Here is a 25,273-nt window from a genome sequence, read left to right as displayed (position 1 = left end):
CATTTGTGAGTATACATTAATTTTATTTTTATTATTTTTTTTATTTTAAACATTATTTTAATAAAATCTCTTGTATCGCTGAGGTAATGCGCAAGGTTGGTGCACTTTCTTTTGTTCTTATTTGCAGTTCTTGTCAGGCTTCCCCAGCCTTACTAAAGGGCTGCACAACCTTTGATCCTTTGATGGTCGAGTTTCCACGGAGGTCGATCAATCCACCTATTCCTGATCTGGGTCTCTGAGCGCAGGAGATGTCATCTTGGTTTTACTGTCTTGGCATTACCAACCATTGTAGAGCACAGGGGCGGACTGACAACTCATGGGGCCCCCTGGCAATAGGGGATCATGGGCCCCTGTGTCCTTGCTCAAACTCAAAAAAGCCTATGAAAAAGGTACCAGGGGAATCTCATGGGGCCCCCTACTGACACCGGGCCCTCGGGCAGTACCCGAGTTTCCAAATGGTCAGTCCGCCCCTGGTAGAGCACTCTCTCCTCTTCCCTGCTACTGGCACTGACTGACACAGGAGAGATCACGTGACCGCACCAGAGTGGACTGCAAATAGGTAAGTATACAGATCTTTCTTACACAGGTTATTTAGCATATGTATTAGGAGGGGGGAAATGGAGCATTTTTAAGATTCTACTTTAAGAGTCATGACAGCAGTGCCATAACTTGTAGATTGCTTCAGTTTTTCAGATACACACGGATCCCTTTTTGGCCAAAATAGCCTTCACAATGCTTTTTCTACAATAGCTAGGATCGTAATCTATCTACAACATACTATACATGTGAATAATTTGCATGCTGCACATTGAAATGCATATCTAGATTATTTTACATATTTTTACAAGTTATTAAAATGATACTCTCCCTATGCAGCATTAAGTCATTGTAAATTTCAGCCATGTCCAAGTGTGATATATTCATTAATGCTCAAATTAATAATGTATCTTATTCTCAGGTGTAAAAAAATAAAATGAAACAAAACTATTATTCATACATTGATCAAGCTCGATATTATTTTTTAAAGCACATTGTAAGAAAATCAATATATATAAATTCATCAACATAATGAATAAATAAACAACTTGAAATATATTCAGGTTCAAATAAGAACGATCAATATGTTATTACTTATAAAAATTACTTTAATAAATTATAGAAAATGTAGCATCCTGGGCTTCTGTATGCAATCTAGCAACACAATATTTCAAAGAACTAAAATACAGATTATTAGTTTGAGGCATTCATGACACATAGCATTTTAGGTGCAAGCAAGCAAGTAAGCAAGACAGTGAAAATCACAATTTTTAAATAGTTTTCATAGATTACTCTACTTTTTTTTAAAACTGTACAGTCTGTGTCAGTCTAGCACAAAATCTACAGCCTCTTTCTTTATAAAAGTATTTGCTCCTTCTATGTGTTGCATAGACTTTTCATTGTCAGTTCACTTGCCCACATACAGGAGGGCTTTTCGGTTCAGTGCATTTTTGAGTGCACAAGAGTAATATTTAGGATACAGAAATGTACAATTATCCTAAAATGTGACCCGGACCTGCTCTAAAAAGTACACTGTATAGGCAAAAGTTTATTGGCAACTGACCATCATATCTATATGACCTTGTTGGATAACCCATTTTAAAAACCATGGGTATTAATATGCAGTTCCATCTCTTTAACAGCCTCCACTCTTCAGGAAGGCTCATTGGAGTGTGCGTGCACTCAGCCCAAAAAAAAGCATCTGTAAGGTCAAGTTGGTTGAGAAGACCTGATTTGCATTTAGTTTTTAACCCACACATTTTCAGTAGGGTTGAGCCCTAGACTCCATGTAGCTCATTTCAATTCTCCCATGCCAAAATGGTCAAACCATGTCTTATTCGTTTGAGTTCTTTCATGTCAAACTGGTCAAACAATACCTTAATTATTTGATTTATTTCATGTCAAAATGGTCAAAGCATACCTTAATCACTTGAGCTCTTCAAAACTAGTCAATCCATGCTTTAATCGTTTGAGTTCTTTCATGTCAATCCATGCTTTAATCGTTTGAGTTCTTTCATGTCAAACTGGTCAAACAATGTCTTAATTGCTTGAATTCTTCCATACCAAACTGGTCAAACAATGCCTTAATCGTTTGAGTTCAATTTCATCAAACTGGTAAAACAATGCCTTATACAATTGGGGGAATCAATGGTGGAGATGGATCTGGGAGTTCTGGTAGATCACAAGCTTAATAATGGCATGCAATGCCAAGCTGCGGTTTCTAAAGCGAGCAAAATCCTCTCTTGTATTAAAAGAGGTATAGACTCCAGAAAGAGAGATATAATTTCCCCCGGTACAAATCATTAGTAAGACCTCATCTGGAATATGCAGTTCAGTTTTGGGCGCCAATTCACAAAAAGAACATTGGGGAACTGGAGAAAGTACAGAGAAGGGCAACCAATCTGATAAGAGGCATGGAGGTGCTCAGCTATGAGGAAAGATTAGAGGAACTGAATTTATTCTCTCTTGAGAAGAGGAGATTAAGGGGGGGGGTATGACAGGGGTGTATGTACCACAAGGCAAACAAGGCACTTGCCTAGGGTGGCATTTTTCATGGGGGGGCAGCACCTCCCCCCAGAAGAAGAGATAGAAGAAGGGACACAGGTGCCATGGGAACTAGGTGGGATCTGAGAGAGGCTGCTTGATGGTGTATGTAGAGCCTGACTCTTGTTCCCAGGAATATCCGGAGCTGTGAATATGAGTGGCTTTCTTTCTATATATGGGGGGGCAGGGGTGTTGTTGGTCAATGTCAGGCTCTATCTGCAGGAGGGGGAAGGGGGGTGTTGGTTGGTGTTAGTAGGTGCAGATGATTTTTGTGTTGCCTGGTGGCAGCACAAAACCTAAATACACCACTGGGATATGATCATCATGTATGAATCAGTGGGTCATATAGTGAACTCGGTGTAGAGTTATTCCCCCTGAGGTCATCAAAGAGGACAAGGGGGCACTCTTTACGTCTGGAGGAAAAGAGATGTAATCTCCAAACACAAGAAGGTTTCTTCACAGTGAGAGCTGTGAAAATGTGGCATAGACTCCCTCAAGAGTTGGGTCTGGCCAGCTCAGTGGTTTCCTTTAAAAAAGGCCTGGATTATTTCCTAGATACACAGAATATAACTGGATATAACATTTATAGGTAAAGTTGATCCAGGGAATATCCGATTGCCTCTTGGGGGATCAGGAAGGAAAATTTTCCCCTGCAGGAGCAAATTGGATCATGCTTTGCGTCATTTTTTTTGCCTTCCTCTGAATCAACTGTGGGTATAGGATTATAATTTTTTTTTTTTTAATGGTTGAACTGGATGGACTTTTGTCTTTTTTCAGCCAGACTAACTATGTAACTGCCTTATTTTTTTTAGCTTTTTCACATCAAACTGGTCAAACTATGCCATAATTGCTTGAGTTCTTCCATGCCAAACTGGTCAAACCATGCTTCAATCAATCCCGATATTTTATGGATCCTAGGTCCAATCTATACATGGTGCCTTGACTTCTAGCAACATCCAAATAAAGTCAATCCCCCTTTCTTGCTATAACCCCTGATATTCAACCATCAAACCCCAGGAATCTACTGCCCAGGGTAAGTAAAATACATTTTTTGCTACCTGCCTGGAGCCCAACGTGAGACATAATAGTCACCTAAAAATTTTGCACATGCAAAACAGAAAAGTGTTTCTATAAATGCCATGACTTATCCTATATACAAAAACGTGTCAAAGTTATGTATGATTTTTGCATAATAAATCTTAATTTTTAGCACTTTACCAATATAAACCATTGTGACACTCATCCAACCGAACTGTAACATCAAACAGGAAGAAACTATTGAGTTTAGAAAGAAAATAAAGAAAATTCACAATGAACTTAATATTCACAGTTCATTACACAGTGTAATAATAGCCTGATATTATTTGTAATCCTCTTCATAAACAGCAGAATATCTTACAGAGTAATACATATTCAATGAGATTCAAGGCAGGCAAAAAAACAGTCTTGTTTTTGAAAAGTTTATTTTAGCTTTTAGAGCTTCCAATGCTTCCTGTGTGGCACATGAATAAAAATAATGAAATAATAAAAATAAAAGAAACTTTCAAAGTGTCAGCAGCTTGCCTGAGTTGCTGTCTTGATCCCATTTTCCATTTTTTTTTTTTTTATCTATTTTATGTATTTGTTTGTTTATTTTGTAATTAAAGCCAAACTGTACACTCCAGAAAAAAACAGCAGTTTAATTCAGGTTTTAAAAGTAATCACACAGGCTGAAGGTTTTTTTTTTATTTGTTGAAATAATTTCCTGCTGTCTTGTGATCTGACACACCTTGGCTGAGTCTTGTTAGAGCTCTCCAATCAACAGAGAGCACCAGAGAGCTTTGCTTATTGGACAGATCTAGCTTTCCCACATGGAAGAAAAATATATTTGAAATATATTTTAAAAATATTCTTCCCAAATATATTGACATATATTTTAAATACTACAATTTTGGCCGTATTCAGCATATATATATATATATACATACTGCATGTGGAAATGCATTTTTTATATATTGTAAAATATCTACTGTACAGAGTTGAGCATACCCTTTGGCGCTATATAAATACTCTATAATAATAATAATATGCAAATTATTTTTAAAAATATATATTTTTAAATATATTCTTCAGATTTTCTTTAACATATAAAAAAGTAATTTTAACAGATATTTTTACATATATTTGTAAATGCATTCCCAAAATATAGATTAAATGTGTTTTTAAAGACTTACAGTATATTTGAAAATTTATTTTTATATATATATTTCATATATTTTGGAATAAAAATGCATTTCAACATACAGTATATATGTATATATATATTTTTATATATATATATATATATATATATAAATATTGAATACGGCCAAAATTGTAGTATTTCAAATATATGTCAATATATTTGGGAAGAATATTTCTAAAATATATTTTTCTTCCATGTGGGTTGGCTCATCGGGGGTGTGCTTGTTCACTCCACCTCTGCAGCTGTTATGCCACCACAGTAAACCGGCAGAAGAATATTTTACAACTACAAGAACAAAGCCTACATTGTGTAATTACTTCTAGAACTCCGAATTAAAACATTTTGTTTTTTCTGGAGGGTACAGTTGGCCTTTAAAATAAAAGAGTACATCTCCTTAAAAGATTCCAGGTTTGTGCAGCAGGCAGTGGCACCTAGTACCAACATAGCAAGAGATCACGTGTTTCCCCTGCTGATACCTACTCCTTTATGCATCAGTTTCATGTGGTATTTCAGAAGGGACCGAAAAGCATGCAACCTCCTACCTCCAAACACCATATTGGTTCTGCAGGTACACTGGGTTTCTCTGCATATAAAATACTAAAACAAAAGTTGAGGAAATCAAATTCAATCCATAACTTTTGAGCATAGCAACTGCAGTATATTTTTTTGGTGATCCAGTTTTGGCTCAAGTCAAAGCATAGCCTCCAAAAGTTTAATTTAGTGATCACTTTGCAGCAGTAAATTGGCAAAGTTTTTATTTATTTATTTATTTATTTATTACTCTTACTGATATAGTGCTGTCAATTTATGCAACGCTTTACATATATATTGTACATTCACATTAGTTCCTGACCCTCAAGGGGTGTACAATCTAAGGTCCCTAACTTACATTCATACTGACACATACTAGGGCCAATTTTAAGACAGGATCCAGTTAACCTACCAGCATGTCGTTGGAGTGTGGGAGGAAACCGGAGTACCCAGACAGGCACAGGGAGAACATGCAAACTCCAGGCAAGTGGTGCCATGGCTGAGATTTGAACCCATGACTCAAGTACTGCCAGGTGGAAGAGCTAATCCTTTAGCCACTGTGCTGCCCACAGTCATTAGTCACTGGCCCGTGGGATAAAACTGGGACTGTTATAACAAATTAGGACTGTCTTTTCCCCTGCTGATACCTACTCCTATATGCATCAGTTTCATGTGGTATTTCAGAAGGGACCCAAAAGCATGCAACCTCCTACCTCAAAACACCATATTGGTTCTGCAGGTACACTGGGTTTCTCTGGATATAAAATCCTAAAACAAAAGTTGAGGAAATCAAATTCAATCCATAACTTTTGAGCATAGCAACTGCAGTATGTTATTTTTTTAGTGATCCAATTTTGTCAAGTCAAAGCATATATCGCCAACACACAACAGATCTTCAGAACAGCATCCAAAACCTTCATTTAGTGATCACATTGCCAAAGTTTTTATTTATTTCAGGTACTCATATATCACTGTATGCAGAGCTTTACATACATATTGTACATTCTCATCAGTCCCTAACCCTCAAGGGGTGTACAATCTAAGGTCTCTAACATACATTCATATACTAGGGCCAATTTTTAGACAGGATCCAATTAACCTACCAGCGTGTCTTTGAACTGTGGGAGGAAACTGGAGTACCCAGAGGAAACCCATGCAGGCACAGGTAGAACATGCAAACTCCAGGCAGGTGGTGCCATGGCTGGGATTTGAACCCATGACCCAAGTACTGCCAGGTGGAAGAGCTAATCCTTTAGCCACTGTGCTGCCCACAGTCATTAGTCACTGGCCCGAGGGATAAAATTGGGACTGTTATAACAAATTAGGACTGTCTTTATATACTGTTGCTAGGTAAATGCAGTTCAGTTCTGTTAATTACTGATATTCAAAATACTGCAGGTGTTTAACCGTATCTCCTAAAGTAATGTTATTGATTTATTCATTGTATATGTACACTTGCTATTCCTCACTTTTTTAGGCTATGCTTGTCCTAATACATTTTTTTGAAAGACCTCAAGGTGTGTCAGTAAGTGCTGGGTGAGCGAGGTGTGTCATATTTAGATGTGCAGAGAAATCGCAAGACAATTCAGCGGCTCCTCTTGAGTATGGCGGTAATTCCAGAAGTAGCAAATCAGTCAACAGTAAGTTGGTTCAAGCATGCTTGCGACAAACATATGACATGTGACAATTTAATTCCCAGAATGCACTACAGTGGTGAGTCACACAGCCATTCGTGCTCGAGAATGTTCTGACATGTACTAACTTGTCAGAACACGCCAACCAGTTGACTCAGTCTTTACAGAGCACTAAAAAAAATAACACACGTGTGCATTGTGCTGTTGGCAGAAAATGAGGGACTGGAATCTGGAGCAGCGAATTAACATCAAAGCTTGCGTGAAAAATTTGCAAGTGACACTTTAGCTCTGTTATAACAAGCTTATGGTGAACCTTCCATAAAGAAATCAAGTGTTTTTAAATAGAAAAGGTGGTTTAAGGAGGGGCAGGAAGATGTCCATGATGACGCAAGAAATAGGCAGCTAAAAAGGACAGATGTAAATGTGGTCAGAGAATCTGTTTTTTTTTAGAAGAAAAGATTTGAACTCTGGCCTGACAAGTGGATACCTCACCACGACCATGCTCCTGCACATGATGCATTCACTGGCCTAGAAATCAATCTGAAACTTGACCAACCACCTTACTCCCCTGGCTTAGCACCCTGCGACATTTGGTGTTTTCCAAAATTAAAAAATGTCTTAAAAGGACACAGATTTGAAGACATTCCGGACATTCAGCGCGCCGTGACAAAGACACTGCACAGCGTTCTGGAAAACAAATTCCAGGAATGTTTCTGCCAGTGACACAGTCATCTAGAAAAGTGTGTTGCTGCACAAGAGGACTACTTTGAAGGTGACAACAGCTCTAGTGTATTGGTAAGCAAACATTTTTTCTCACAGCCCATTCCAGAAATTAAATTGTCACACCTCATATATTTATACTGTGTACTAGACAAAAAAGCTAAACTATACCTTATATAAAATAATAAAATAAATTTTCTCCTCCTCCCATGCTCGTCTCCAGGACTTCTCCAGAGCTTCCCCCATCCTTTGGAACTCTCTACCCCAATTTATCAGACTATCGCCTACTCTGCTCACTTTTAGGCAATCTCTGAAAACTTATCTCTTCAGTGAAGCCTATCCTGCACTCAGCTAATAATGGAATCTTCTACTCTTCCTACAAGTCCATCCCCCACAGTTACAACCTTTTGTACCACTAGCCCCTCCCTCCTAGATTGTAAACTCCAAGGAGCAGAGCCCTCCTAACCCTCTTGTATTGAACTGTATTGTTGCTGTATTGTCTCCCTTTATATTGTAAAGCGCTGAGCAAACTGTTGGTGCTATATAAATCCTGTATTATAATAATAATATATAAATCCTGTATTATAATAATTTTAAAAATTGGGCAGGCTCAATGGACCACTTGGTCTCCTTTCTGCCATCGCTCTTCTAAGCTTCCATGGCATTGTGTAAACGGAATGATTCCCCACTAGAGCACTGGTTGCACTGCCAATTCCATGCATGCACGCCCAGGGAATCGTTTCATCTACACATTGCCGTGGTATTGGCAACATAAGCATCACAAATCCTGCACATACCCGCCCAGTAAACACCATCATTGTCACCTAGTTGAAAAATGCAGAAGCACAGGACAAGGAAGAGACAAAAAGACATTTCTAAAATTAACCAATTCAATACCGGGCAATTTTCCCCCTTCCTGCCCAGGCCATTTTTCACGTTTCAGCACTCTCACACTTTGCATGACAATTGCGCAGTCATACAACATTGTACCCAAACTAAAATTTTATCATTTTCTTCACACAACTAGAGCTTTCTTTTGATGGTATTTAATCACCGCTGGGGTTTTTATTTTTTGCTAAATTAACAAAAAAAGACCAAAAATGTTGAAAAAAAAACACATTTTTCATTGTTTCTGTTATAAAAGTTTACAAATAAATAATTGTTCTTCATACATTTAGGCCGAGATGTATTCTGCTACATGTCTTTGGTGAAAATAACCCAAATTAAGATGTATTATTTAGTTTGTAGGAAAGTTATAGAGTTCACAACTATGGTATAGATCTGAAAATTGATCAACCCTGAAGTACTGACAGCCAATCTAACTTCTTGAGGTCCAAGAATGTCAGAACAGTAGAGATATCCCCAAATGACCCCTTTTTGCAGAGTAGACAGTCCGATGTACTTCATAAGAGGCATGGCGAGTTTTTTGAAGTTGTATTTTTTTTGTCATAATTTTTCGGAAAATGAAAAAATTATAAAAATTATTTTCACTATTTTTTTTTTACATACTGTCACCAGTGCAGTACAGCGTCATACTATCATACTGGTGACAGTATGAAAAAAAAAAATATATATATATATATATATATATATATATATTTTTTTTTTTTTTTTTTTTTTTATTATTATTATTTTTAATTACTTTTTTTTTTTTTTTTTTAAGATTTTTTTTCATATTTCACTATGACCAAAGTAGTACAATGTTACCATAGTAACATTGTACTACTTTGGGGAAGTGATCAGTATTTTGTTTTTTTTTGTTTTTTTTTTACACACTTTGCTTATAGCAAAGAATTACTTTGCTATAAGCAAGCATTAACCTGACATCGATTCATTCAGGGTTTTTTTTTTTTTTTTTTTTGTGCTTAGCTGTGATTTGGCCACAGCTAATCACATGACATGTGCATGTGACGTGCTGTGACCATTCACAGCTAGGCAGTATACAATGGATGGCATGAATGAAGCCATCCATTGTATACAAATGTCATGTGACCTGCTGTGATTGGTCAACGGGGACCGGTACTCAGATCTGTCGTCGGCCGTGTTCGAGGTACACGGCTGGTGACAGATCGCGCCGCTGCGCGGCTCTGCAACCGCGCAGCTCTGCAACCGCGCAAACTGCGCATGTGCGGGAGGACGCCAAATGGAGTACACCCCAGAAAGCAAAACCATTTTTGAGGCCGCCAAACGGCTATAGGTCGGGCGGCTATTGGTTAATATAAATCATTATATGCAATTTGTACAACTAAGAGAGTAACTATTAGAATTTAGGAAATGTTCTAAGAGGGGTGAGGTCTATTTTAACTCAAACATTTTTTGCTCACCAAATATACACTAGAAGTTTATTTTCAGTGTTTATATAGTAATATAAAAATATAAGAAGAGTTTAGGTTCATAAGGGAATTATGATAAAGACAGAAACTACCCAAAGGGCACATCCTATTCCTATGTACCTATGCACATAACTTTAGTCCAGCACCACTAAAAATACATTTTATTTATTTCACCAGCCAAAATAACTTTGTCAAAGAAAATCTAGTTGTGGAAATATTATATGGCTTTTGTTTCCTTTAATTTCCTCCATCCACTGCGTCTCATTGCAGTTGGAAGCAATAGAGAGCATGAAATATCTATCACAGTTTTAAGATTCTCTTGTCTTGGCTCGGATTAAATTACTAAACCGGATTTTGAGTCATATATCTTTCACACTGTGATATGAATAGGCCGTAAAAATAAAACTAAAACAAACAGAGGAAAAGCATATGGAAGTTTTAGTTCCCAACACCAATCTAAATGTCAGGCTTCATAGTTTGGAGATATAAATGAGAAGCTTTATGTTTTGACATCTGTGGAATGGGTACTATTAAACAGCAAATGAAGATTCGCAGGTAATATATGCAAATTTCCAACAACAATAAATTTCACTATAACACTTTGTAACAAAAGGTACTTACTACCCAAGATCATACATCCGATGCATCATAACAATAAATTGGCTTTTTAGTGTAATGCCAATATGCCTATTCTTGAGTGGTAGTTGTCATTCATTTTAACCTTGTTTTATTGTTGTACATACACAGACATCGACAAATATTCAGATTTGATCATCAATGTGCTCTATGAAAAGGTTTGGGTGGCATTTTAAAGGACTGAGATCATTGATTTATTTAAGCGTCCTTTCCAATGCTAAATCAAAGCTGAAGGTGATGGATCTCACTTTTGTGATACCCTTGCTCTTCATTTGACAGTGGACGTAGGAGGACCCGTAATAACTACATGGGCTGTAAATGGACTCGCTACCTCCAGTTCTTCTCCATTTCTTTTTTTTTTTGGCCTTATACAGACTTGTAGGTAGGTAGATGTGAACGGATGCAAGCCCGTTTAACCACTTCCCATCCCGCAGCTGTATATAAACGGCCAGATGGTGGCAGTGCAGGGGCGGGTTGCCGTTCATAAATGAAGCCTGCCATTTTGGATTGTGCACGCTCCCTGGGAACACCGATCGCTGTACCGGACCTCTGTGTGAGGTCCCAATCATGTGATCACTGATTGGCCAAGAGTCCGGGGTCTTCATGAGGAATTTGAGGTGTGAATGGTCATTAACATATCTTTTGTTTCCAAGGGTGGGAAAGGTCTGAGGTGTGAATTGGTCATTACAATGTGTGACAAGCTTGGTAGGAACATCCTGTGTTAAGTGTTTTGTCCATCTGAGCACCTTTAAAAACTCTTTTCATGCATTTTTCATGATGAAAAAAGGCTCTAGACAACATTGGGAACTGGAAGAGTTAAAAAAAATTGCAAACGCTTATAAATTTTCTGCATTTAGACGCATTTAGAAGCATTTTGCGCTTGAAATGCTGATAACATCGACGTCTGAACGCAAGTTTGTTGCATTCAAAAAAATGACTGTAAACTCAACTGCCTGTAAATGACTGTAAACGACGATGTGTACATGGACACATAAGAAAACATTAGGGTGAGTTCAGGGGCTGCTGAAAAAAAACGCTGAACAGATCCTAAACGTGAGTTTATCAGTTGCAGTGTACATGAGCCCTAACTTTCTTTTCTAGATTTCAGTATTTGGCTGCCGCAATTTCTTTCTCTTTACCTGATTTAGCTTTGGTGTGTGTCTAATTTTATTTCATTGATTAGATTCCAAGTCCTATCTTGTATCCAGCGTTCTTTTTGTGTTCCTTGGAAATGTCCAATTTCCTTATCTGTGCTACCCCTAACTGCTTGTTTGAGGTGGACTCAGGGGCGGACTGACCATTTGGAAACTCGGGCACTGCCCGAGGGCCCGGGGTCAGTAGGGGGCCCCATGAGATGCCCCTGGTACCTTTTTCATAGGCTTTTTTGAGTTTGGGCAAGGACAAAGGGGCCCCATGATCCCCTATTGCCCGGGGGCCCCATGAGTTGTCAGTCCGCCCCTGGGTGGACTCATAGGTCATCAGCATCTGCAACATCTTTTAGCAGTCAGAACCAGTTTCTCAGGTCAAGTGGGAATCATTGAGCAACTTTAGGTATCTTCAAATTTTCCATTGAGTAGGGACAGATGTCCTCTCAGTCTTGTCTCCATTTAAAACAAGGTTTGAAAAAGAAATGTAGACAGTGGTGCTTGGACCTAATATCTACTTCATGGCACTACCCTCATGTCCAGCAGGGCTGAACATCAGCACCTATTATTACAAATAAAAATATTTCATTATTTTTTACTCCATCCGGTGTTCTCCAGGTCTTCTTGTGGCCTTATGTTGTTAATATTACAGAGGAGTGTCAAGTGCTCCCCAATGCGGCTTGTGTGCTTGTCTGGCAGATCCATGGGTGCCAAGAATATGCTTCGAGGCAGTTGTGGCCTTATGTAAATAGCAGGGGCGGACTGACCATTTGGGAACTCGGGCACTGCCCGAGGGCCTGGGGTCAGAAGGGGGCCCCATGAGATGCCCCTGGTACCTTTCATAGGTTTTTTTGGGTGTGGTTTGAGTTTGGGCAAGGACACAGGGGCTCCATGATCCCCTGTTGTCCCATGAGTTGTCAGTCCGCCCCTGGTAAATAGCATATATTGCAAAAGTAAAGGTTGATAATATTACACAAGAGCAGCAAGTGCTCCCCAATGTGGTTTGTGCTCTTCTCTGGCAGATCCAAGGGTGCCAAGAATATGCTTTGAGGCAGTTGTTGGCAAGTTGTGCATTAAAGCCAAAGAAATGTAAGCCAAAACTGGGGATGCCAGTAAAGATTGTTTGCAACAGATCATGAAAAGCTTCTTTCTCACTTTCATCTGCTCCTTCAGTAGGTCATTTACCTGGCAACTAGTGATGGGTCAAACACTCCCACGTTCGGTTCGCATTCGAACCTAATGAACATTCAAATGTGAACTTCGAACTCAATGCAAGTCTATGGGACTCGAGCTTGTAAATTCAAAAGTGCCCATTTTGAAGGCTTATATGCAAGTTATTGGCCATAAAAAGGGGTATGGGGACCCAGGTACTGCCCTGAGGGACATGAATCAGTGAAAAATACATTTCAAACAGTACCATTTTTGAAGGGGCAGTCATTTTTCATTGTTTAAAGTAGAAAACAAAAATTAAACATTCCTGTAATATCATGCCGGGGGGGGGGTCTCCTTAAACTACCTGCAAAGTTGCACATCTGTACAATGTATAGAACCAGCAGAACTGACATTTTTGTTTTTTTAAATGACATTTTTATATTATAAAGGAAATTTGTAAATTCTGTATAAAATTGTTTTCTATTTTGTATGCTTGGTCTTTGTATCGTACACTGCACTCAGTCCTGATTAGAAATTAGCCTGCCTATGTAACAGCCTTTGTTACCATAAAAGTGCAATTGTAATTTTAATGTGATACCTCTGTAATCATGTGAATTAAAAAACTTTAAATGCGCCGAATAGACAGAACAGTGATTTGGAAAGATGCTGAGTGTATCTTTTTGTGCCGGATCCCTACTGCAGTAGTTATTAATAATTTGGAACCACTAATCAATATGAAGATAGGAGTTTCCTATCTATAAAATTTCAGTATTAATGTCCAGAACATATTTAAAAAAAAAAAAAAAACAGCGTGGAGTCCCCCCCCTAATCTATAATCTGGTAGGAAGGTTAGGAGGGATCCCACAATAACATTTTTTCATTAAAAAGCGCTTGGGGTTCCACCTAAAAGATATACCAGGCCCTTTAGGCCTAATAGGACTTTAAGGGGGACCCCACCTCCCAAAAATGGGGGGGGAGTGTGTGGAGTTCCTCCTAAATGCCTTACCAAGCCCTTTAGGCCTGGTAGGATTTTTAAGGGGAACTCCACCCCCGAACAATAGGAGGTAAAAAGTGGGCCCCCCCAAAATTCCTAAAAAACCCTTGATCTGAGCAAAGGCCTGACAGGGCAGGAAAAGGGGGAGGGACTATCGAGTGCCCCACCCCCCGGCAGCTTTCCAGGCCATGTGCCCCCGGCATGGGGACAAGGGCCTCTTCCCCACAACCCTGGCCCAGTGGATGTGTGGGTCTGTTGGCAGGGGGGCTCATAAGCATCAACGTACTCCTTTAAATAAGGGAGCAACCTGATGCTGCCCCCCCTTGTGAATGAGTAAGGGGTACTTGTAAGTGAATTCAGTGTGGTCAGGTGCTTTGCTTTGGCCAATCATGGCTCTCACAATGCACTGTGAGAGCGAACAGCCCACCAAAAGCCCTTACTGTTCGTGTGTTCAGCAAACACTTGAACTGCCGATGTTCGAGTCAAACAGGTTCGAGCCCATCCCTATTGGCGATGTTCAGTGATGATGCCTTACGTCACAGGCTTCAATTTCATCAGAACATGGGATGCCTCCGTGCTCAATATTAGGCTTATACCATGCAAATGATGTTCTTCGGGGCCCTAGAAAAAAAATCATCTTTCCATCACTGTTGATCTTACCACTCCCAGACCATCTCATTTTACTGATGCCCAAATTTGCAAAGCTTATAACTCTCCAATTTGCGTAAGGCTTGTGGAACTTTTCCATATTGATGCAAGGTATAACATTCCACGTTCCAATTTTGGTAACAGCAGTTGCTCTTAGAATCACATTAGATGTTGGACACCCAGTTGCATTTCTTCCATTGTCATGATCAGGGCTGAGTTATTATTCGGCTGCTAAGGTGGGACTCCTTATGTTTCAATAACTGTAAATGGTTTTATGGGATTGGGTTGCTGGTCCAGCACCCAACCCGCCTCCTTTCTCAGCACGGGCTTGGGAATGGCCATGGTGGATTTAAGCATGATAACATAAATTACATATTCATTTATTGCATTTCCTTTTGTGTCTCTAGGACATGAAGTAAGATAAATCTCCCCAGATGGACACAAACATCTCAAAATAATTTGATGTATTCTTTTAACCCTTCCCTATTCTATTTAAAACAAAAAAAAAGTACTGCCTAGATTATATAGCACCTATTGGATAGACTGAGCCATACATAAAGTCTATTTGCCAGTTTTGATCCTCCGATTCCAAAAATTTTCCAAACCATTTTTCTCAAACCACAGAAAACTATTCTTTTTCGAATGCTGCTTTATGCATTGACATACCTCCTTAAACCATTCTGTATGGGTAGTATGGTCACCAGTTGATTTAGCCCCATCCACAGGCATCTTAACTCTTCAATGAGGCATAGATGTTAAATACAATGTAATTTTACTTCACCTAATTGCAATACAGAGTATGTTTGTCCAGACGTTTGAGGTATAAGAAGACAATGACTTTTCTAAACTTTGTCTCTGTGAAGAACTACACTTGAAAAAGTATTCATATCCCTTGAAATTTTCCACATTTTGTCATGTTACAACCAAAAACGTAAATTTATTTTATTGGGATTTTATGTGATAGACCAACACAAAGTGGCACATACTTGTGAAGTCAAAAGGAAAATGTTAAATGTTTTTCAACATTTTTTACAAATAAATATCTGAAAAGTGTGGCCTGCATTTGTATTCAGCCCCCTTTAGTCTGATACCCCTAACTAAAATCTAGTGTAACTAATTGCCTTCAGAAGTCATCTAATTAGCAACTAGAGTCCACTTGTGAGTAATTTAATCTCAGTATAAATACAGCTGTTCTGTGAAGCCCTCAGAGGTTTGTTAGAGAACATTAGTGAAGAAACGGCATCATGAAAGCCAAAGAACACACCACACAGGTCAGGGATAAAGTTGTGGAGACGTTTAATGCAGGGTTAGGGTATAAAAAAATATCCCAAACTTTTAACATCTCACAGAGCACTGTTCAATCCATCATCCAAAAATGGAAAGAGTATGTACAACTGCAAACCTACTAAGACATGGCCGTCCACCAAAACTGACAGGCCAGGCAAGGAGCGCATTAATCAGAGAAGCAGCCAAGAGGCTCATGGTAAGTCTGGAGGAGCTGCAGAGATCCACAGCTCAGGTGGGAGAATCTGTCTACAGGACAACTATAAGTCGTGCACTCCACAAATCTGGCCTTTATGGAAGAGTGGCAAGAAGAAAGCCATTGTTGAAAGAGAGCCATAAGAAGTCCCATTTGCAGTTTGAGAGAAGCCATGTGGTGGACACAGCAAACATGTGGAAGAAGGGGCTCTGGTCAGTTGAGACCAAAATTGAACTTTTTGGCCTAAAAGCAAAATGCTATGTGTGGCGGAAACCTTACACTGCACATCACCCTGACACCATCCCCACCGTGAAACATGGTGGTGGCAGCATCATGTTGTGGGGATGCTTTTCTTCAGCAGGGACAGGGAAGCTGGTCGGAGTTGATGGGAAGACGGATGGAGCCAAATACAGGGCAATCTTAGAAGAAAACCTGTTAGAGTCTGCAAAAGACTTGAGACCGGGGAGGAGATTCACCGTCCAGCAGGACAACGAACCGAAACATCCAGCCAGAGCTACAATGTGATGGTTTAGATCAAAGCATATTCATGTGTTAGAATGGCCCAGTCACAGTCCAGACCTAAATCCAATTGAGAATCTGTGGCAAGACTTGAAAATTGCTGTTCCCAGATGCTCTCCATCCAATCTGACAGAGTTTGAGCGATTCTGCAAAGCAGAATGGGCAGAAATGTCCCTCTCTAGATATGCAAAGCTGGTAGAGACATCCCCAAAAAGACTTGCAAATGGAATTGTAGTGAAAGGGGTCCTACAAAGTATTGACTCGGGGGGGCTGAATACAAATGCACACCACACTTTTCAGATTTTTAGTTTTAAAACATTTTGAAAACAAATTCTCATTTTCCTTCCACTTCACACTTATGTGCCACTTTGTGTTGGTCTATCACATCAAATCCCAAGAAAATACATTTACATTTTTGGTTGTAACATGACAACATGGGGAAAATTTAAAGGGGTATGAAGACTTTTTCAAAGCACTATAAAACTGACTGAGGGAATATGTAAGAAAGCAGGTAAGGTCTAGCTGGTGCTAAACTAAGGGTCCTTTTACATGGGTGTCATCAGTTCAGTCATGTTTTTTGCTAATTAAAAACCTGGTGAATACTGATTCAGGTTACATCAGCTTATGTCATGTTGTATATTTTTCTTCAGTTTAGTTGAGGCGCATACAAAGGAAAGATGGACGTGCACACTGAAAGGTGCTCAATTTCATATATGACAAGAAGGTTTCAGCTCCACCCCCTCCTGAACAACACCCCTATAACGCGTTTCACCCATCATCCACGATTAAGTCCATGATGGTTGAAAACACATTAGAGGGGTGTGGTTCAAAAGTAAAAGATATCTTCAGCTCCTGTTCTCCACCTATAGAAGACTTCTCAGACGCGTTTTGCTTTTTCGGGGCTTAATCGTAGAGGCTTCTACAATTAAGCCCCAAAAAGGGTGAAGCACATCTGAGGAGTTCTCTACAGGTGGAGATCAGGAACTGAAGATTTCTTTTACTCATCTTATTCACATTCATGTAACAAGGAGTCAGAGTCTGTGTGCAGACGTCCGCCATTTTGTTAAAGTCTACTGGAGCCTGACAAGCCAATCCTGTCTTTCTTGCACCGGTCTATCTACATTCTGATCCTACTGATACAGGTTTTAGGAGCATTCAAGCAGTACTATTTTCAATGAAAAAGTGACAGACAAGATCAGACTAAACGCCCGTGGAAAAGGGCCCAAGCTATCACTAAACAGGAGGGAAGAACAGAGGGAGATATCAAATGATATAAGTAAACCAGTTGGAGTGGCCCTAAACCTTCACTAGAAAACATCAAAGTAATAGTAATTTGATACAATTCAACACAACACAAAAACAGTTGTGTTGTCCTACTAACTGTTAGATGACAGCTAGCTAACAAGACTGACAGAAGCAGCGTTGTTATTCATTCCAAAACAGGGGCAGACTGACAACTCATGGGGCCCCCAGGCAATTGGGGATCATGGGGCCCCTGTGTCCTTGCCCACACTCAAAACACACCCATAAAAGCCTATAATAGGTACCAGGGGCATTTTATGGGGCCCCCTACTGACCCCGGGCCCTCGGGCAGTGCCCAAGTGCTCGAATGGTCAGTCCACCCCTGTTCCAAAACTGAATTTACTTCTGTAAAACTGCAATACAATCACATAAACTGAAGCTATAATATTCTTGATTACATGTCTCTTTACAAATGCATACAATGTACACATTTCTTACAAACAGTTACCTACAAATCACATTAACCACTTGCCCTCCAGAGGATTCACCCCCTTCCGGACCAGGCTATTTTTTGCATTACGGCACTGCATTACTTTAACTGACAATTACGCGGTCGTGCAACGCTGCACCCAAATGAAATTTATGTCCTTTTTTTCCCCACAAATAGAGCTTTCTTTCGGTGGTATTTGATCACGTCTGTGTTTTTTATTTTCGCGCTACAACAAAAAAGACCGACAATTATGAGAAAAAAACTATATTTTTTACTTTTTTATATTAATCCTGTCCAGTAAAAAAAAAAAAAAATTTCCTCATAAATTTAGGCCAAAATGTATTCTGCTACATGTCTTTGCTTAAAACAGAAATCTCAATACGTGTAAATTAATTGGTTTATGTGAAAGTTATAGTGTCTACAAATATATACTGGATTTTATATATATATATATATACGTAGGTGGGACAAAACAAGTATGAAGTGAAGCTATATGGTTGAAGGATCATTTTGTGTGAACTGCAAGGAAACATCTAATTTTGAAAGCTGAATTCAGGATACATGTAAGTATGTATACTTTTTTAGACATTAAATCTACTTTGAATAATTTTCCTGAATTTTGAATATCTCTAGATACCCTTACATGTTATTTAGCTGAAAAGGAAGCTGTTCTTAAAATATCACAATATAAGAGAGATGAAAAACATAATCAGTTAAATTGGATGGGAAAAGGCAGAAAAAAATGGGAGTTTTAGGGAACTTAAAAACTAGAAAAAAAGAATAAAAAGAGCTTCAGTAGAGAGACAGTTTACTGTAAATTGCCACAGTGACAATTTATTCAGAAGGCTTTTACCTGAGAATTTCTGCTACCGGGGGAGATTGTCAAAAACTGTGGCCTCAGAAAAGATGTATTAGGATTCTGTGTGTCTCGAAAGTATTTTTGAGAAATCTTTAAAGTTCAGTTTTCTGTCTGTACTTTCATCATTTTATTTGGAAACACTTGGCCCTTCATATTTTTTAAAGCCATACCTAATGTAGATATTAATGTAGTGCTACCCCTGAAGGAGCCGCTGTAATTTGATAGGTTCTTTCCCCAAATTAGTGCAGAGGTGGCCAGGCACAGAGTAAGGCCCCTTTCACATTTGATGAAGGACTCCATCAAATGGATCTGCCTGCTCAGCGGGGGATCTGTCTGCTGATCCCCGATGTACAGGAGGATGACAGGTCCACTCCGCTTGTGCAGAACAGACACGGACACAGCCCGCTGTGCTAGTCCGATTGGGTCGCCTGAAAAGCAGGAAAACAAACCCGATCAGTCCACACTCATGTGAAAGGGCCCTAGGGCAAGGGTCGCCAAACTTTGTAAACAAAGGACCAGTTTACTTTAGGGGGCTGGACATTGGTGTCAGTGGAAGGAATAGTGCCCCATCGTTTGTGTCAGTGGGAGGAATATTGCTCAATCATTGGTTTCAGTGGGAGGAATAGTACCCCATCATTGGTGTCAGTGGGAGGAATAGTGCCCCATCATTGGTATCAGTGGGAGGAATAGTACCCCATCATTGGTTTCAGTGGGAGGAATAGTACCCCATCATTGGTGTCAGTGGAAGGAATAGTGCCCCATCATTGGTATCAGTGGGAGGAATAGTGCCCCATCATTGGTATCAGTGGAAGGAATAGTGCCCCATCATTGGTGTTAGTGGGAGGAATAGTACCCCATCATTGGTGTCAGTGGAAGGAATAGTGCCCCATCATTGGTATCAGTGGGAGGAATAGTGCCCAATCATTTGTTTCAGTGGGAGGAATAGTACCCCATCATTGGTGTTAGTGGGAGGAATAGTACCTCATCATTGGTTTCAGTGGGATGAATAGTGTCCCATCATTGGTGTCAGTGGGAGGAAAAGTACCTCATCATTGGTATTAGTGAAAGGAATAGTGCCCCATCGTTTATGTCAGGGGCAGGAATTATGCCCCGTTGTTGGTATCAGTAGGAGGAATAGTGTCTAGTATCAGTGAGAGGGACAGTGCTCCAAGGGTATAGTACATGATTTCTGCTTGCGGATTGGCTGCTAGAGGTTACTTCACATCATTACTTCTCGCTGATTGGTTACTATAGGTTTCTGCACATTCTCACCGCTCACTGACTGGTTGTTAGAGGTTACTGCACATCATTACTAGTCACTGGTTGGTTGTTAGAGGTTACTGCACATCAAAACTGCTCACCCATTGGTTGATATAGGTTACTGTACATCCTTACCACTCACTGATTGGTTGCTTGAGGTTACAACACTTAATGACATCTCAATGATTGGTTGCTGAAGGTTACAGCACATCATCTCACTGCCTGCACACCATGGACTGAGAAGGTTAGGGGACCCATCAATAAACAGAAAACTCCTAGGAGTCCTGGGATCAATGGCAGTGCTGGGCAGGATGGTGTGATCAGTGACAGTGGTGGGGGAGGGTCAAAGGGATCAGTGGCAGTGTTGTGGGGAGGGTTGATAGGATCAGTGGCAGTGGTGGGGAAGATGAGATAAGTGGCAGTGCTGGGGGGATGGGATAAGTGACAGTGCTGATGGGGGGATGGGTGCAGCGGCAGTGCATGGGCGGATGGGATCAATGGCAGTGCTTGGGGTGGTTGGGATGAGTGGCAATGCTAGATGGAGATGTGAAGTGACATTTCTAAACCAGCCACTAGTGTTAGGTGGGATTAAAACTGATGGCCAATATAAGGGGGTTAACATAAGGGCAATTCACCACAAATGTAGAGGGAAATTTACACTGACCACAAATGTAATGAAGAATTTACACTGACAACCAATGTAATGGGGGATTTCTACACCAACAATCAATAAATTTCTACACTGGCCACCAATGTAAGGGGAAATTTACACTGACCTCCAGCAGAGGTGTTAGGGACTGGAACCTGGGGGGGGGCATAATATACATATGAATGCCACATTGCTGCCACTATTTACATATGGATGCCACACTGCCACCAATATTTATATATCAAAGCCACATTGCCGCCACTATTTACATATGAATGCCATCCTTATTTACATGTGAATGCTGACATGGTCTGCACATGTGAGTCATCTGTACAAGGCAACAGGACAGAGGTGGGCAGTATAAGTGACAGTACTTTACTCTGAGATATTGGATACAGCCTGGGACAAAGACTTCCAAGGACAAATGTAAACCAGTACAGTTGGCAAGCATGGAACAGCTGCTTTGACCCCCACAACAATGACTTGGCCCAGGGCAGCTGCCCTTTTTTCCCCTCCTTAAAGATGGCCCTGGATCCAGGACTGCTATAGCTGTTGACTTTTAATGAACATGCACTTACCAGGCCAGGGATCCAGCATGGTCCTCACCCAGGCTGAATCTTTACTGGTCTTCTGGTGCCAACATTTTTTATGTGTGAGGCTGGCTGTGAATTCCTGGTGCTTCACAGCCAGCTTCCCAATGTGCATGCATATGTAGCACTACACTTCCTTCTGCAGCCTTCTGGGACCTAAGATGTGTCCCAGGAGGTTGCTGGCGGGGATGGTGGGGCTGAACCTTCATGGGAGCGGGTACCTGTCAAAACTAGGTACCTGCTACCTGTTAAACATCCAAAACTGGGACCAAAGGGGGTAGGAGTAGGACAAGTGGAACTTACCATTTTAGGTGAAGTTCCACTTTTAGGGGACATTCTACCCACTGCTGAATAATGTAATAGCCATTTTCCCCACCAACCCTCAATGTTTCCCACCAACCCCCAATGAATTGGTTTTAGCAGGGATTCCCCAAAACCTGAAAAATATTTTAAGGGTTCCTGAGGGTTGGAAAAAAGGTTCAGAATGTTTGTATTGGACCCTTCACATAGTACAAAATTAGGTAACTACCTTAGCAGTATTGCTCATAAGTCCAGGGATGCCAATTTGTTATTCTAACATAAGGTTCAATTTTACACTCATAGATTTATCCTAAACATACAGTTTCAATGACTACGCTTAACCACAACCTCCTTTTGGAGGACTATTTGTGCTACAGAGTCTGCTCATCAGCTGGTTGGGTCTCGTCAGAGCCACAGTATGTCCATCTTCCAAATCACTCATCCTTTTGTTAATGTTAGCTAAGCTTGGTTCCATATTAGGCAGTGTAACAGAGAGCAGGCAAGTTGCAATTGCTGTATAGGGGGGTGACAAAGAAAAGAGGTTTGTCAGAGATGGGGAGTATGCAAAAACTGTATACAGTCCTCAAGGTACCTATTGTTCAATCTAATATTATATTTCATCAAGAGGAAGGAAGTCACACGTAAAACTACAAATCAATGAACTTAAAGAAGAATTCCGGGATAGGCAAAAAAATCACCCATTTGCACACAAAACACTAAACAGTGAATACAAATTTGAAAATCCTTACCATTTAGGAGAAAAGTCTAATTGAATTTTCATGACCTCATCTCTGTAATTCAAAAGATAGCAGCATCTGCTCTGCCAAGGATGAAGCGTAATAGCAGGGATTACACTCGTGGCGCAATGTTGCCCATGTGGCGGGGGACACCGGCTTGTTGTTGAGCTCCTCCCCACATAGACATAGTGTTGGCAGGGATTGGTGGTTGACCCCTGGATAAATAGTGGAAGCAGATGGGGGTCGTTTTTTGTATGCAAGGAGCATTTTATTTATTCATTTATTAAACAACAATATTGGAAACTAGTTACTCATTGGTCGTATGTGCTGTGCCTCATTCAAAGTCCCGGGACCAATAAATTGGTTGTATGGATATACTAAAATCAAAAAGACACACAAAAAAATGTAAACTCACCAGTTGCCCTATATTATATTTTATCACATTGTATATGATTGTGTATAGTGTCCACACTCTCATGAGATTAAATAGATCACTTTAAAGGACATAAATGTCCTTCAATATGTGAGAAATTGTAAAACACAGAGGTGCGGCGCTTCAGATAATCACAACAAAATAAAAGAAAATGTATAAAATTAAAAGTAAAAGTCTAATGGTGTCTGGTATAGATAGAGTTAGACACCTCTTTACTGGAATAGTAATAATGTCATATAAATTCCAAAATAAAAATTTCCAATAGGTTGGGAGAGTCCACCATCACCAACACCCAGGGGTGGACTGACCATTTGGAAACTCAGGCACTGCCTGAGGGCCAGGGGTCAGTAGGGGGCCCCATGAGATGCCCCTGGTACCTTTTTCATAGGCTTTTTTGAGTTTGGGCAAGGACACAGGGGCCCCATTATCCCCTATTGCCCGGGGGCCCCATGAGTTGTCAGTCCGCCCCTGCCAACACCCCAAAAAACGCTGTCTCTTACCAGACCACAATGACCCCTTAATTGAGTATGGGTCAAAAAGCGCAGTACAGATTCCAAAGGTAGGCTGTGAACCTGAACACTTTTTGTCTCCAAAAGGACAAACAGGCCCCCAGGTGTTGAATGGAGGAAACGCCTGCTGGATCACTTGTAAAAAATTACCATAATCAGGACATTGGCTGCCAACTGTTAATCCGAGCAGAAATTGTGCATTAGCCAAGAAAATATTGAACATAAAGAGCTAATATTTTTGGCAACATATCCACAGTTGGCCAGGTCCCTTGTTCCAGCAGTTAGGAGTTCCCTATAAGGTCATAGCTGGGACAGCTTAGTAAAAAGCGTGACTGTCCCAGCAAATCCAGGACAGTTGGCAAGTATAATGTAATGCAAGATTATCATGGGGCCCCATGATAGGGAGTCTCAATCCTTCAAAAAAAAAGAAAATGCAACAATGGTTTAGCTCTGACCAGGGGCGGACTGACAACTCATGGAGCTTCCGGGCAATAGGGGATCATGGGACCCCTGTGTCCTTGCCCAAACTCAAAAAAGCCTATGAAAAAGGTACCAGGGGCATCTCATGGGGCCCCCTACTGACCCCGGGCCCTCGGGCAGTGCCCGAGTTTCCAAATGGTCAGTCCAATCCTGGCTTGGACAAATGTAAGTATGTGTGTGTCAAACCTGTGAGATCTCCATGGAAGCTGAAAACCACTGTAGTACACACCGCTACTGCCTACTACAGTGATTTCCAGCTTTCATGGAGATCCCACAGGTATGGCACATACATACTTATGTTGGTCCAAGCTGATCCAATGGTACTATGTGTAAATTACCATACCTAAACCAAATACAGTATTTGTGAACTATTTTCCAACCTGGCTGATAAGCAGCAAACGAGTGTTCATTATCGACCACCACTAATTAATCATGATGACTATCGGAGTCCACAGGGGATTACAAAAACATTTTGGGGGGTTGCTGGGTGAGTTTCCCTGCACCCCTGTAATGTGATATTTATACAAAGAAAATACTGTACTTGCTTATTAGACGCTGCCTGAATAAAGAACTACATTATTAGAGCAATGACATCCAAGAGGAATCCTGCCAAATTATCCCCTGTGCCCTCTGTCAGTCAATAAAACTAGGTCCAAAGGACCCATTAATGATTTCTCTACATGCTAGCTGGATTGCAGTTATTACAGGCAGAGCAGGAATGGCTAAATTGCATGTTTGCATGGTCTACATGACATTTCATTTGCTAAAGCTCTGTATATCAGAATCAACTGCTATTCGAAAAATAAAAACGTTTTCTGCTTTTCACATCCTTTGTTACATCTCAGTGCTGTATATCTCTTGCAGCCATTTTTATTTCTTTATGCACTTCAGCGATCTTCAGCGACTTCATCATAGCATTGGTAGGGGCTGGTTACCATGATGGTGAGAGCAGTGGGCAGGGGTGGACTGATAACTCATGGGGCCCCCGGGCAATAGGGGATCATGGGGCCCCTGTGTTCTTGCCCAAACTCAAAAAAGCCTATGAAAAAGGTACCAGGGGCATCTCATGGGGCCCCCTACTGACCCCGGGCCCTCGGGCAGTACCCGAGTTTCCAGATGGTCAGTCCG

Source organism: Staurois parvus, unplaced genomic scaffold (assembly GCF_062004578.1).
Source record: "Staurois parvus isolate SC_StPar_1 unplaced genomic scaffold, SC_StPar_1.0 ptg000003l, whole genome shotgun sequence".
Taxonomy (NCBI): Eukaryota; Metazoa; Chordata; class Amphibia; order Anura; family Ranidae; genus Staurois; species Staurois parvus.
Note: the sequence above shows the minus strand (reverse complement) of the source record.